This window comes from Triticum aestivum, chromosome 2B (genome assembly GCF_018294505.1).
Source record: "Triticum aestivum cultivar Chinese Spring chromosome 2B, IWGSC CS RefSeq v2.1, whole genome shotgun sequence".
In the NCBI taxonomy this organism is placed as follows: Eukaryota; Viridiplantae; Streptophyta; class Magnoliopsida; order Poales; family Poaceae; genus Triticum; species Triticum aestivum.
Genome location: NC_057798.1, coordinates 85,288,938 through 85,304,658, shown reverse-complemented (window position 1 = coordinate 85,304,658; position 15,721 = coordinate 85,288,938).

The following is a 15,721-nucleotide window of genomic DNA, read 5'->3' as shown; positions in this document are numbered from 1 at the left end:
GACGGGAACGTCTCCTCCCACTGAAAGCGCATCGCCGGAAATCCTGAAATAAATCCAGGAATAATGCGAGCACCAGGATTTGAATCCTGGTGGATTGGGGATACCACTGTCCACCTAACCAACTCAACCATAGGTTGATTCGCTAATACCTTGGGTCTTAACCTTGACAGTCAACAATTGAGAACTAGTTAGGGGGTACCCCTTGTAACTGCCACGCATAAGTCGCGCGAGAGCACACTACATGTTGCTTCCTAATGTGCTCCCGCGACACAACACATGTGCGATCCACGCTAAGCGCGGACACACGGGTAGAGCATATGTGTGCTTTCCGCCTTTCCGCGAAGCCAAGTGTGCTTCCCTGCGGTGAAGCACGTGCAACTGAAAAGGAAAACGGTGTAACACACCTGGCAGCCCAGTAGATGGCCAAATTTGAACTTATGCCAAATCGTTCACTATTTCTAGAGATTTACATAAAGTAATTCAAATTTAAATTGCAACTGTGATGTATTTTATTACCATATTTGTTCCACTCACTTCACACAAAGAGCCCTCCTTTTGGCAGTCGAGAAATGATTTTTTATTGTAACAAAAATTGGGAAACTGTCTCTTTTGGAAGCTATATTTTCAGTGTTATTTTTCACGTACAATCCTCTGAAAATAGTTATGCAAATTAATGAGGTCAAATAAGGATTTATAAAAAAATCATACTGGAGTTGGACCAACAGGGAATTGATTAGGAATTTCTAATGAAGTCCTATATATATTAAATAAAAATTTAAATAAAAAATACATAGAAAAGCTTCTTGTATAATTATGAAAATTAGCTATTATATAGGCCTGCAGATATGATGAATTTAGGAACTTGAATCAACTCAACTGGATTTGAAATGGATGTTCTATGAATTTGTAAGTTTGATTAGAAATGGAAAATGGTATTTGACACTATTCACGCATGTTGAACAGGCCAAGGCTCTTAAACACATACGCACATGTGCCGCACTAGCTCAGCCCATGGGCTAGGATGCGACGTCGTTGGCGCACTCTTGAGGTCCCACTTGTCAGAACATCATCCCAGTAACGGTCAATGATGGGCTTTGACCCAACGGAATGCTTCATCTGGGCATTTGAAAGGCCGTGGCCAAGGGGCGAGGGGAAAAGCAAGGAGCGTTAAAGTGGCGGGGCAAAATTGAGGACAACTAAGAAACCAGGGGCACAGAAATAGAAAGTCCCAATGTTTTCCAAAACTGGTATAGAGTGACCCTTGCCTTTTTGGCATCTTTTTATTTGTTTCTCCGTTTTCTCCTCCAACCTTTGTAACATACTTTAATTAATGAAAATATACCGTAGAACAAATCTATATCTATACTACTTATAAAAGAGCAAACATAATTTTCTTTAAGTGCACCCCACAAAACATACACGGATACATTACCACCGCATGATTATCCCACTAAACTCAATCTAACGGCTAGCCTTAACCTAATCTTTTCTCTGTGTGCACTTAGCAATTTACATTGACTGACCGTACTCCACCGTGGAGGAAAATATGAAGTCCACGCCTGGTCAATTAGGAAACTATAATCAAGGACACATCCTATTAAGAAACTAATCACGGACGCATCTAATTATTAGGGAACTAATCACAAACGCATCCTATTATTAGGAAACTAATCACGGGTGCATCCTATTATTAGGAAAATAATCACGAGCGCATCCTATTAGGAAGTTAATCATGAACACATCTAATTATTAGGAAACTAATCACGGACGCATCCTATTAGATAACTCATCACGAACGCATCTAATTATTAGGAAACTAATCGCGAGTGCATCCTATCGTCTCCTATGAGGGAATCGCGATCGCGAGTCGCCTGTCGTCACCAGCCCACCACCCACGCGAGCCACAATGGGAGACATGCGAAGAGGAGCTGCGACTTCCTCCGAACACGCACACATGCCGTCGCCGCCTTCGTCCTCTGCCTGGAGGGCAGGTCACTCTTCTACTGACTGCAACGACTTCGCATCATACAGAGAGACCAACCATGTTTCTCCGAATATCTTGAACCATGATCCTTATGACTTCATCTCTACTACTTATAAGAAGTACATTTTTCTACTGACTGCAACGACTTCGCATCATACAGAGAGACCAACCATGTTTCTCCGAATATCTTGAACCATGATCCTTATGACTTCATCTCTACTACTTATAAGAAGTACATTTTTTCATTTGACTGTTTTCCCGACTTGGGAGGTAAGGTATGTTTTATCCACTAGACTTGCTAAAATTGGAAGCATATCTGCAGTTTTTTCTTTCTAAACCGGCATTTGTTGGCCCTTTTTTGCCACTGTTATTCTTACAAGTGGTAGCCTACGTATCATTATTACTACAAACTGAGAGGATATTTGTTATATTGTCAAAATTTTAGAATGTTGAGCCCTTAAAAAAATGTGTAGTACTCAAGTAACTGTTCCAAGTTGTCATATTAATGCTTTTGTCCCGTGATTAACAAGTATAATTACGCAATTTATCAATGTAATTTTTATTTGGTTTACATGTTCTATTTTCATAATAAAGTAAGCCACTTTTCTTGCTTCCAGACATTACAACACTTGTGGTGTAATAGTAGAATCGGATGGTCCAACTAGCATTTTTTTTGTCTTGTTTCACAGCTGATTCTATGCAGTCAAGACATCTCTACACTTCTCTATGTGACAATGGCTTCCTCTTTTCAACAAATCATAGAGGTCTCTTCCCGCTATTGTGTGGTTGACACTCAATTGTAATAATAATTCTTGACTGGAGTTTGTTAGCACTGAAACGGTTCCTTAGCTTGTCCTAAGTGACTTTTTCATGTGTGATTATACTTGCATAAATGTGTGCATATGGAGAATCATGATGAATCTTCTAAATAATTTTGAGTTTTAGACATTGGGAAAAGTGGGTGGTCTTTTAATACAGGAGACATGTTGATTAAGGAGAAACGAAATTTCAAATTATTTGTATGAGTTGGGAATAAGAGATTGTGTACTTTATAGGGAAATTTCAAATTTATGAATAAATTGTCTTGTATTAAGTATAGTATAATGTGTTAATCCAAATAGACGCGTGTTGCACGTGCACACTTATTAGTCCAAATAGACGTGCGTTGCACGTGCATATTTACTAGTGAGTTAAAAGGTTCATTTATAATCTGAAAACCCATTATTTTGCATTTGACGTATTCAGATTAGCTAGAACCTCAATCTGATTTTCATCCAGTAAGGCCTAAACTCATGTTTAAACTGACAGCCTGTACAATTGATCAAAGTACGGCCCCAAGAATTCTCTGCTGTGCTGCACACTTGACATACACAAGAGGTACCATCTTTCTCTGATTTGTAATTTGTACAGTTGGTGTTGAATTCAGAAAGAGGCGACAAACAATTCTTTCGATTTTGGATGGGATCTTCAGAGCCTGCAGGGCTTTTCATTCCTTTTGGCAGACCACTTTTCATTCCTTTTCTGTATATTTTCACATGAATCGCTCATCGTAATTTATAAGATCAACAAATAGCAAATCATCTTATGAATCTATCACCGAGGAATCAAATGTTCCACGTGGGGTGAAAAAGGAATACACAGTTGGCAATAAAAGAGATGATGTCATCAGGCCATCATCCCCACCTAGTTGCTTACCTGCATTACCATTATACTCCCTCCGTTTCAAAATAGATGACTCAACTTTGTACTAACTTTAGTATAAAGTTGAGTCATCTATTTTGAAACGGAGGGAGTATATGAGATCAAACAGGAGAAAAGGGAGGAAATCAAAAGACAGTACACGCCCAATGGGATAGCATTTCTACAAAATATGCACCACCTGGAGTTCTAGCTTGTGCACGACCCTGCCAAGTTTATGTCCACCATCAAGATCTCTATCTTGCCGAGACGCCTAACTAGTTTAAATGTGTGGATGTGTATGAAACTCTGAACTTGAAATTGCTGCAAGGACAGCCAACCAATTAAGAGCTTCTCGCCTTCCTCAGAAAGGTAGCAGTTTTGCAAACCAACATGTGCTGAGGCGCCTAACTGGTTTTCTTTTTTTTTTCCTTTTCTTTTTTTGCGAGAAAACTTCCAGTCTATTCATTTTCAATAATGGTAGTACAACGAACACTAAAACTAATAAAAAATTACATCCAGATTCATAGACCACCTAGCGACGATTACAAGCACTGAAGCGAGCCGAATGCGTGCTGCTGTCATCGCCCCTCCCTCGCCGGAGCCGGGCAAATCTTGTTGTAGTAGACAGTCGGGAAGTCGTCGTGCTCAGGCCCCATAGAACCAATGCACCAGAACGGCCACCATCGTGGATGAAGAGTGTAGATCAGAAGGATCCAACCTAAAGACACAAGAATATAGACGAATGATGAACAGATCCGAGCAAATCCATCAAAGACAGATTCGTTGAAGACACACATCCACACGCCCACCGACAATCGTAGATGCATCAACGGAACAGGGACTAGACGGGGAGACGTTTATTCCATCTTCAGGGAGCCGCCGTCGTCTCACCTTCCCGTGTAGGACACAAACCATAACAAAACTCGAAAACATATCTAAAAACAGAGTCGTCCAACCGACAAGGGCTGAGATCTGCTCCCATGGCCCTAAGGCCACCGAAGACGGGGTGGGCTGGCGCCGACGCCGGGGGAGGCAGAGCTAAAAATCGGTCGATTGAGATTTAACCAAGTCTCAGTCGACCATACAACATTTTATGCCATCGTTTGCAATATTTTTTTCTACCGGCTGCAACATCCGTCTTGCTGGTTGTACCATGTCGTCCCTCATTGGTTGTAGCATGTCATCTCATCGGTTGCAACATCTTTCATTGATGGTTGTAGCATTTCAGTTAGAACGGTTGTAGCATTTATTCGTGTTGCTTGCAATACCGTCACAACAATTTTCGCCGCCGTTTATAGCATCCAGTCATGCCGCTTGTAGCAAAAAAAAAAAACAACGCTGACGTCACTCGACTAAGACTTCGTTAAGTCTCAGTCGACTGAGTTCTAGACACACCCTTTGAAAAATGTTAATATAATTACAAACCATGTTCATGTATTACTTCAAACGTGTTCACACGTTTATAAATGCATAAAGTTTTAAAAATATTCATGTATCTATTAAAAAGTGCTCATGTTTTTAAAAAAGATTCACGAAATTTTAAAATGATTAGTGAGGGTTTTTAACTGGTTGGGTGTGGTAATAGACTTTTTTTTTCTTCACCGAACAATCATAGGAGCATGAAAACCCAGCTGCCCACGTATACAAGAAAAATAGACATACATAAAATCAAGCTGTCCACACAACATGTCCCACCCACTATCACCTAGGGCCCATGCACTCTTCACACACCTCGATTCACCAGAAGAGCTTAAATTCAAGGGAGCTTAGTAACCCTATAGATGTTGGCTCGGTGCGCTGTTTCAAGGCACGGCACCTCTGACGTGCCTATCCGCAAGCTCTAATCTCCCTAGGGCATGACAGAAAGAGAGCATTTCAAAAACTGAAAAATGAGAGTCCCAGTACTGATCTGATGGCTTATCTGCTTTCATGCTTAGTGCATTCTCTCTCATAAGACATAAAAATGGAAGTTTCAATATTGTAGCCGTATAGAACTATGCAAGCATAAAGACTGAGAAACATGAAATATCGTAGGCTTATAGAGCTAGCTCCGAGCACTGAACTGAAGAAGCAGGACATGGTTACTAAAAAAAAGCACATCAACTATGTCATCTCAGAATATAAATGTAACCAAGCAGATGGTCCACAAGTTGGACCCCCATTCGGTTTTGCATACTTATTCTTCATATTAGATCTCACTACAGAAGGAGAAAAACTCTGGAAAACAACCATCTGAAAATTGAACTGAAGAAGTACAGAACATGGTGCTGAAATCAAAAACCAAACAAAGGGAACTGCCTACCAATCCACTGTGCATCCCTCCACACAAATTTTAGCAGTGTACAATCCATAAGCATAGATGCAGGACTGCTGAAATCATTGCAGCCTACAGCGCGCAGAGCTACAGGGGTAAAAAATCCTCACTGCCCGTCGGCGACGTAACTCGGATGGCAAAAACAGAACAGACTAAACAAGGGGAAAATAAAAGGCGGCACACGGCGTACATACCCTGCCGGCGGCATGTGCAAGACACAAAACCAGAAAAGAGATCGGACCATGCTCTGAGATTCACGCTTAAAGAAATCTGAAGGACAAAAATTTCGACTAAGCAAGAAATCAAAATCAGTCAACTGAAATTTAGCAGAAATGAAGGCCAAAGACAGGAACAGATATACCAGAGCCAAGACTAAAACTTGACAAAAGTAGTACTGGAATCGGTTCATGTCTGAGACACACGGGCGGCCAAATTATAATTAAAAAAATACAGCACCAAGGAGGTCATAATGCAACTTTCCTATTTTGCGCCAAGTGAAAAATAGCCTATGTATCTTGTACTCGTACTATTCAGGGATGCACAAGCAAACAGATTCACAACATAGTGCTCCTACAGTTCAGCTAGGCCAAGATGGATATAAAATCAAATGTAAGCGGCTCACAGATGCTGGATCTGTATGCTGAAACATACCGAGTCAGATGGGGCACATAAGCTGGCAACAAGGACTGAATTAGAGCCCTGCTCAAAGATGGACGGAAGGAGACACATCTTGTTTTATTTCGAAACAATATATTGATCAGATAATTTGTTATTGTCGAAAGACAAGCTATTTCAGCTTAGTCGATGCCCAACTAGCTGCAGCTAAGCCAACACACATGCTGACAGATGTCTTTCAGCCCCCGGGATGAGCTACTCAAATGATGCAGGTTTGTAATTGTATATATAGCTGCCAAAGCAGATCACCACTGTACAGTATACTTAAACAAGTCACAGGTGCATTTTGAAAGAATAATCATGCACACTTTCATGCTTATCTACCACAAATGTTAGCACTTATCTTCTACATCAGCAAAGAGACTATATGTTTCCTATATTTCTAACGTGCAGTTGAATGAAAATAGCATGCCACTCCCTATTATTATCCAAATCCAGCAACATACAAGATTGAATGTTACAGTAGAGTACACATCGCAAGTTCATCCAAATCCCTCAACTTTTACATTTGATTTGACACATCTTATTGTGTAGAGAACTACATGAGAAATTATACTCTATATTCTGTATACAACTCAAAAAGATCAAAGAAAAAAGAAGCATGGCACTAGTACATGATAAATATGAGTAAATAGAAAAGTTGTGCAAAAATATGATCCATGTATATTGTAATTAGAAAAGTTGTGCAAAAATATGAGTAAACAGAAAAGTTGTGAAAAAAGACTGCACTCATGTTTTGTAATATATAAGTACAATCTTGTCTTTTTATATGATGCATGATGATACTTTTGGACAATTCTACTTTTTTCTCATATTTTGGCATAAACTTACCATAAAACTTCTTAAAAATTTGTTCTAGTGTACGAATAGAGTACTAAAACACACACAAAAAGGTGTAAATCAACACAGGACCATCACCTACCAAACTAAATAATTATATTACATATGATTATAGATAAAGGAAAATAGAACCTATTCATTGAAAGCCAAATTTATCTTTCTAAGATTGGGTGTAATCCACACGGGAGCCGGGCAGTTGGACCAAAGCTGGGAAGACAAAAGTTCCTCCCTGCTGTTATTACCCAAGTCGAGAATTCCGATATCACGGGGATTGTTCTTGAATCCCTTTGTCCAAAGCACACTGTCATCGGTAAAGTAGGCATGGTTTCCCTTGAGAGCTGGATAGTCTTCAGCAGTAAGACAAAGTGTTTGATTGTGCCCAAGAAACAACACATGGTCGCGCAAGCAACTGATTTTCTTAATTTTCTTTCCTGAAGCACCGACTTCATATATTATAAGTTTTCCAGTGTTCCAAAACACACATGCCCCAGGCCCCGGTTCTAAATCACAGTTCTCATATAATCTCCACACTTTAAGAAGATTTCCCCATGGAGCTTGTACAATGTAAGTATTCAGTAACTGGTCCTCAAGCTCGGGCTCCCATGTAATCATCCTTACCGTAAGAACAGGGCTACTTAGATCGAAAGCATGAATCTCTCCAAATGAAGTGACCGCATACAGCAGGCCGTTCCTGTAAATGCAATCGTCATAGTGGGTGTGTGGTGGCAGCCATATCCAACTGTCACCCCCTGCCCTTGCAAACGAGAGCTGGCAAAATGGATTGTGTATGAGCACCACAATGTATCCATTGCACGTATCGTCAGAAAACACAAAGGCTTTATGGTGAAGCTTGCTCCTCAGCTCTTCCGGAGCCGAGACCGATGGCGGACCGTAAACCCTTGCTGCGGAGTGCCATGAGAACTCGTACTTGTGAAGAGCACCAGAGTCACTATAGACGGGCTTCACTTGCTCAATGGTGATCACCGAAGGGAGATCAATCTGTTCACCGGTGATGGGATTGACAAGGTGCATCTCAGATCTGTCATCAACTGTAATGAGCAAGCCTTGCGAGGACCCAATCAGATGCCTGCTGCTGATTTTTTTTTTTCGAAAAGGGGGGCTTCCCCGGCCTCTGCATCAGCATGATGCATACGGCCATCTTATTAAGCATAAAATAGTCCACAAAGTCTCCAAGTCTCAAGGTTGTCAACAAGAAAAGTAAGAAAAGGCTCACACAGAGCCCGAAGGCTAGATACACAAGCTAGCCAAAGCACTTATACATCACAGCCGTTTGGCTCCAAAATAGACAGGTAAACTAATTGCCTATCCTGTTACACGACCGCCATCCAAACCGGCTGAATATATCCCGAGCTACCATCTCCCATCGGATAGCAGCAGTAACCAAAAGCTCCCTGGCCTCCGTCGGAGTGAGTAGCGACCAGGAACGGATAAGAGCCGTTGCTCGGAAGATAACCTGCAAAACATGGATATTTGTTGATCTGTTAAAGACGAAGTCATTTCTGCAATTCCAAAGCGCCCACAAAAAAGCGCAAACCCCCAAGCGAATATGTTTTGCTAACCCGGGCTCTACCCTAGTTAGCCATGTCCCAAACAACATGTTAACCGACCTTGGTGGGGTAATATTGAAAGCGACTTGAATAGTCGTCCAAAGAATTCTAGCTAGTGGGCAGTCAAAGAAAAGATGTTTAATGGTTTCACCCTGATCACAGAAACTACACCTAGTAGGTCCTGTCCAATTACGCTTAATAAGATTATCCTTTGTTAAGATCACCTGTTTATGTAGAAACCACATAAACACCTTGATCTTTAAAGGAACTCTGATGTCCCACACATGTTTTGAAGTAGGAATCGAGCTGGAATTAATAACATCAACATACATTGATTTAACCGTGAATCCCCCCGACCTAGTGAGATTCCAGCGTAATTTATCAGGTTGTTGAGATAGTTGTACCTGCATCAGTCTCCTAACTAGATGCAGCCACTCTTCCCAACGATTGCCCACTAACGATCTTCTAAACTGGATATCCAGGGGTATCGAGGCGAAGACCGATGCAACCAAAGCATCGCGCCTTCGAACTATACGATACAGAGACGGATACTGGATTGCTAGGGGAGCCTCTCCAAGCCAAGTATCCTCCCAGAATCTTGTGCTTGCACCATTACCAACTAAATGCTTTGACCTCTGAAAAAATGAAAGCTTCACTTTCATAAGCCCTTTCCAAAAGGGTGAATCAGTTGGTCTAACCGACACCTGAGCCAAAGTTTTGGTTTGGAGATACTTGTTACGCAGGATTTGAGCCCACATGGCGTCAGTTCCTGAGGATAACTTCCACAACCACTTACTAAGAAGGCACCGGTTCTTGACTTCGAGATTCTCAATCCCCATACCCCCTTGGTCTTTCGGTCTACAAATGATATCCCACTTCGCTAACCGATATTTTCTCTTAGTCTCATCCCCCTGCCAAAAGAACCTCGATCGATAGAAGTCCAGTCGTTTCCTAACTCCAACTGGGACTTCAAAGAAGGACAAAAGGAACATGGGCATGCTCGTGAGCACCGAATTAATAAGAATTAAACGGCCTCCATACGACATGAGCTTGCCCTTCCAACAACTTAGCTTCTTCTCGAAACGATCCTCAATACACTTCCATTCATTATTCGTGAGCTTGCGGTGATGAATAGGAATTCCTAAGTAGGTAAAAGGCAGCTCACCCAAACCACATCCGAACAACTGCTTGTAATCCTCTTGTTCCTCTTTGGCTCTCCCAAAGCAGAACAACTCACTTTTGTGGAAGTTAATCTTGAGCCCACTTAGCTGCTCAAACAAACAAAGCAGCAGCTTCAGATTTCTAGCTTTTACCAAGTCATGCTCCATGAAGATGATAGTGTCATCAGCGTATTGCAGGATGGATATACCCCCATCCACTAAGTGTGGCACCAAGCCCCCTATTTGGCCAACTTCCTTGGCTCTCCCTAACAACACCGCCAACATATCGGCTACTATGTTGAACAGAATAGGGGACATCGGATCTCCCTGCCGCAGGCCCTTATGTGTCTGGAAGTAATGACCGACATCGTCATTCACTTTTATGCCAACACTACCCTTTTGCGTAAAAGTTTCAATCTGGCTCCTCCAGCCCTCGTGGAAACCTTTCATACGCAAAGCTTGTTGCAGAAAAGGCCATTTAACTTTGTCATACGCTTTCTCAAAATCTACTTTAAAGATGACTCCATCAAGTTTCTTAGAGTGAATTTCCTGGAGCGTTTCATGCAACACCACCACCCCTTCCAGGATGTTTCTGTCTGGCATGAAAGCTGTTTGGGATTGCTGCACCACAGAATGCGCAATCTGTGTGAGCCTATTAGTCCCAACCTTGGTAAAAATTTTGAAACTGACATTCAAGAGGCAGATAGGACGGAACTGCTCAATCCTGAGAGCGTCGGTCTTCTTTGGAAGCAACGTTATCGTTCCAAAGTTCAAATGAAAAAGTTGAAGCCGTCCAGCAAAAAGGTCGTGGAACATGGGTAGCAGATCCCCTTTGATGATATGCCAACATCTTTTGTAAAACTCTGCCGGGAACCCATCCGGCCCGGGAGCCTTATTGTTCTCCATCTGAGAGATGGCATCGAAAACCTCCTTTTCCGTAAACGGCGCAACTAGCATGTCATTATCAGCAGCAGTTAATTGAGGCACATCCTCAGTCCTGGACTCATCGAGGGACACAGCGCTATCCTCCGGCGGTCCAAATATCTGCTTGTAGTATTCGGTGATGTATAGCTTAAGATTATCGTGACCAACAATTGTGCCTTCATCTTGCTCGAGCTGAAATATTTTTTTCTTTCTGTGTTTGCCATTCGCAATCAGATGAAAGAATTGAGTGTTCGCATCCCCTTGGATTACTTTGCGAACCTTTGCTCTGAGCGCCCACTTCAGCTCTTCTTCGCGGAGAAGTTCCTTCAACCTCTTTTCCGCATCAATCTTACAGCACATATCCGCAGATTGAAGAACCGCTGATTCAGCTTTAACATCTAGGTATTGAATAATCTCCAGGAGTCTGTCTTTCTCAACCTTATAAACTCCACTTAGATGTTTAGCCCAACCTCGAAGAAAGCACCTCAAATGCCTAATCTTATTCTGCCATCTCTCGACAGACGATCTACCCCTAGACTCTCTAGCCCACTCTCTGGCAACAATATCCAAGAAACCTTCTCTTTCAAACCATGTCGTTTCAAAGGAGAAAGTATTCTTGTTTCCCACATGCCTTGGCTCCCCTGAGTCAACAAATAGCGGTGTGTGGTCCGAAATTCCTCGCGTTAGAGCCTGCACCGTGACCAGAGGGAACTTCTGCTCCCATTCGGCACTTGCAAGAACCCGATCCAACTTCTCATATGTCGGGTTTGGTAAAGAGTTAGCCCAGGTAAATTGTCTACCAGAGAGTTCGATTTCTCTCAAATCCAAACTCTCAATGATGGTATTAAACATAAAGGACCATCGCCCATCAAAATTATCGTTATTCTTTTCATCCCGCCTCCTAATAATGTTGAAGTCCCCCCAACCAGGATAGGGAGTTGTTCGGACCCACAAATTCGAACCAGGTCAGCCAAAAATTCAGGTTTAAGCTCAGGTTGTGCAGCCCCGTAGACCGCCACCAACACCCAGTTAAACCCATCTATTTTGGACCTGACTCTGAATTTCACTGCAAAGTCACCCATAACAACACTCCGGACTTCAAGGGAATCACATCTCACACCCAACAAGATGCCCCCAGACCTCCCTCTTGGAGGAAGACAATGTCAATCGAATTCCACCCCTCCCGACAACGTGTTAAGAAACTGAGGTGCAAAATTATCCCTACCAGTTTCAGAGAGAGCAATGAAATCTAAACGGTGCTCTAAAGATGCCTCCGCTAGAAACCTACGTTTAGCCAAGTCCTTAAGACCTCTGCTATTCCAGAATATTCCTTTCATAGGTCATCATGGAATTTTTTGGCCTTACGAATTCTAGCACTCCTGCGTACCGCGGATGCAGGGTACACCTTCCGCTTCCACTTACGTTTAGGAATGTTATCACCTGTAGCCCGGTCCTCATAACCGTGCTCTGGTTGAACATGAGCTGCATCATCTACCTGGAGTTCATCCTCATCAGGCTCCGCAGACGGAGGAACAAGATCCGCGCAGAATTTATCAAGCACCCTAACACCCAAGGCCTCAATCTCCGCATCATTCAAAGGTTTTACAGCCGCTAGGTTTCTAATAGACTCCAAGGTCCGTTCCGCTTCCAAATCTAAAAGATCATTAACTGAGTTTTCAATTTCCAAATTATTATTCCCAAGAGACACCCCCACTTGGTTTGCATTATTAATAATCTCATCCTTAGAGAAATGCAGAATAGAATTTGAAACATTAACTGACATACCTGTTGTGCTCTCCACATCACGCAGCTTGGCCGCCCGCATAGCGCACCTCTGCTGCAAATCATCAACCTCCGGAAGGTCCTGGAGATGAGAGCTCGTCCGCCTCCCCTCGGAAGCAGGGTCTCGGATCCCTCCGAACGCGATCACCTCCTCCCGAGTAGCGGCTCCCGGAGTAGGTCTGGGAGAGGGGGACCACGTAGGAGATGTGGAGATGCCTGACGGAGTTGGCACCAGGGCCTCCCGCCCTAGTCCGACCCCCCCAGCCGACGCCGTGGCAGCCGTGCGCTCCACCTGCAGGACCGCCGTCGGTACTAGAGGGTCAGGGGCCACCTGCCCCTGACGCCTGCCTAGCACCTCCGGCGACCCCACCACCAACGAGGCTCCCGCGAGACGGACCTCCAGGGCCTCCTGCCCCAAAGATATGTCGCCCCGGCTGGACACAGGTACCTGCGCCGCCTGCTGTGAAACAGAAGAATGAGAGGGAGTCGTGGCCACCTGCCCAGACGCCCCTCCCCTCCGCGAGGAAACCGAAGACCTAGATCGCCCTGGCGACTCCTGAGGCTCCACCTCTTGAACAACACGGGCACTGAAGCTGGCCGACTGCCGGGGTGACCGCCCAAAGTCCAAGACCGGTAGCGAATGCTCGAACGCATCGTCAGAGTCAACCCGATCACTCCACAGACGAGGAGGCGCCGACGACGGCAGAAAAGATCCAAACCGCAGTGAGTTATGAGGCAAAGACGAAGCCGGGGACTGCTCCATCCCGGCTCCGTTCTCCGGCTCCTGAGCAGCAGGCCCCGATCCATTGGGCTCCTGTGCTGCCTCATCCGCCTGCTCCCTGGGAGCACCTGTATCATCACCCCCATCGTGCATATCCACGTCAGTGCCAGCAGCAACCTCAGCAAACAACTCTGTATCCTCAAACTCAATATCAAGAGGAAACACCTCGCCTCTATAGGTCCAGTTGATGACGTCCGGGACATACTCAATATCCAGAATGCTAACTCGCAGTCGAGCCACCCCCTGAGCTCTAGTGAACGCCATATCCACTTTCTCCGTCTTACCAACCATAATCCCCAAACTAGCCACCACACGCACATCAGAAAGAGCCTCAGACGGTGCCCCCGAGAAACGCAGCCACACCTGAGTAAGAGGCTTCCCCTTAGGCTCAACTTTCTTCCACTCGTGGAACTCCAAAATACCTTTGGTGCCTGGCACCTTACACATCCCAAAGCTCAACAAACGCTGCAAGTCCTCAATCGAAGGAAACTCCACTCTGAATACTCTATCCTCAACGGGTACGAGGTCCCACTGAAAATCACCCGGAGCCAACTCCTGAAGTCTCTGCACAATCTGAGCCTGGGAGACATCTCCCTGTGTCACCTTGACCAAACCAGAAGTAAGGCTCTGTGTATCAGCTGGGATCTCCCTCGCAGCCGCTGACTCGAAGAACATCAGCTCCGCAGAGTACACACCATATACAGTAAGAGCTGGAATATGGTCCCTCAGCAAAGGACAATCCCCTGAAGCATGCGCAGGCTTACCACAGGATTCGCACAGCTGGGCCACACACTCCGCGATGAAGTGCCCCTTCTCTCCGCACCGGTAACAAAGCATTCTCTCTTTCTTCCGAGCGTACTTGGATGCCCTCTCAGAATCAGCCACTTGAACCACCTCAGCCTCCTTCGCAATCCCAGGAACCTCAGCAACCGCAAGTGCATTCACCACCTCCATCGCCTGGGGAGGTAGCTCCTGTGGTGTCTGATCAGTCTCCATCGCCGCCCCGTCAGAGTCAACATGTCTAGGGGGAGGCGGCCGGCGGAACCTTCCGCGGCCTCCACCACGACCACGGTATCCGCGATAACCTCCTCTGTGCCTGTTATCAGGTCCTGAGGCCCCCTCAACGAAGCCTCCAGCCGGCCCCAGGAACGGTCTCTCTGCAGACCCATCACTCTGCCAAGCATAACCCCGACCTCCTCCCGCTGAAGATGAGCCCCGATGCTGGCCTACTCCATACGCATCAAACCCGTCATCACCCCACTTGCCTCGAGGTGCATCAGTCGGTCTCCCACTGGTATTACTCTGATTACTCTGAACCTGATTCTGCCCCGAACGATTCTGCGCCTGACGAACCGCAAGGTGTGGCGGGGGTGCACGCTGACCCCCGGTAGTTGCCGCCACCGGATCAGCAGCGACACCGGAAGCCACCGTGGCCCCCGGCGTCTCGGCCCTCAGAGCAGCCATCCCCGCCGCCGACGCGTTACGAGCCGGCACCACCGGCGGTGCAGGGCGAGGAGCTCCATGGCCAGTATTAACCATACCAGTCGTCATCGACCCAGGAGCCGGCGCCGCCGGCGGCGGAGGGCGAGGGCCTCCCCGGCCGACCCCAGCAGCATGAGATGGCACCGGGGGTCTATGCGCTGCCCGGCCAGCCATCGTTGGCTGCGCCTCAGGAGCCCGAACTCCCGGAGCGCCCAGCTGCTGCCGCGGCTGGAGAGCGCCTCCACGACCTGCAGCACCCGGCGCAAGTGCCGGCGGCTGCTGTCCGGCCGGCGGTGCGCCCCGTCCCGACGCATGGGGCGGCGGCGGTCGAGCCCTTCCAGCCCCCCCCCCCCCCCGCGGTACTCGCAGCAGGAGGGGGTCCCGCTCCACGTCCAGCCATTAGCAGCGGCGGGATCCTCCTCGCCCTGCCCGATCCACACTGCGGGAAACCACGACTCCCCTGGCGATGAACCCTAGCGGCACGTACCGACTGCGCTGGGACGATCGAAGGATCGGACGTGCATGGCAGAA